Here is a 781-nt window from a genome sequence, read left to right on the forward strand (position 1 = left end):
AAAAGCCGGCTCTGGGCGCTCTGCAGCTCCTGCAGCCCGAGCGTCTCGGCTCCTGGGGCCAGGCACTTGCTTCCTTCCTTCCTGGAGAAAAACGCCGGCTCGTTATTCTCAAAACTCGCTGATCTCTATTCCCAGCTTCTTCTATTCCTGTATGCAACAGAGTAGAGAGAGAGGGCTGGCTCATTTCAAAATAAATTTACATGTAAATTAGCAGCATTTGTCTATAGCTGTAAAAATGAAGAACTTAGCAGCTTTTAGGGGATTCCACAGTCATACACACATCCCTCCCAGTGGATTTTCTGGCAGTTTTGGGCCCCTCTGGGGGAGGACAGCCAGCACTGGCCCCCCCTCTGGGGGAGGACAGCCAGCACTGGCCCCCCTCATTCCCCCCCCGCCTGCTCCTCCACTGCATCGTGGCTCTCCCAGCGACACTGGGGGGCCCAAATGACATTCAGAGCCCCCGCGTCTCCACTCCTTCCCCAGCCTTTTTTCCTAACCCCCAAAGAATGCACAAAACAAGACAAACTGCCCTGGACAGCAGCACAGCACTTTAATAAAGCCATTTCCATGCATACATCCCCCAAAAAGGGGCTTGGCTGGAAACATGGGGAAGGTGCAGCAGAGGGATGGGGAAAGAGAGGGATGGGCAGCAGGACAGGGGGCTCCCAAGAGAAGGGTACCGTGAGGGAGAGGGAGCGAGCAGCCGATGCAGACAGGGACAGGCAAAAGGACAGCGAGAGGGACAAAGAAATACAGTCACGCTGCAGCACAAAGGAAAAAG

At 54.9% G+C, this 781-nt stretch overlaps 1 long non-coding RNA gene across 1 annotated transcript; it reads right to left on the minus strand.

Moving 5' to 3' along the window:
- Nucleotides 1-181: 181 nt before the first annotated feature.
- LOC108448410 lies at nucleotides 182-775 on the minus strand. Its single transcript, XR_001864291.1, has 2 exons — nucleotides 372-775; nucleotides 182-338 (listed from the first exon to the last, which is right to left on the minus strand). It is a non-coding gene; the product is annotated as an uncharacterized LOC108448410 (long non-coding RNA).
- Between the last annotated feature and the right edge of the window lie 6 nt (nucleotides 776-781).

Source organism: Corvus brachyrhynchos, unplaced genomic scaffold (assembly GCF_000691975.1).
Source record: "Corvus brachyrhynchos isolate BGI_N302 unplaced genomic scaffold, ASM69197v1 scaffold2498, whole genome shotgun sequence".
Classification (NCBI taxonomy): Eukaryota; Metazoa; Chordata; class Aves; order Passeriformes; family Corvidae; genus Corvus; species Corvus brachyrhynchos.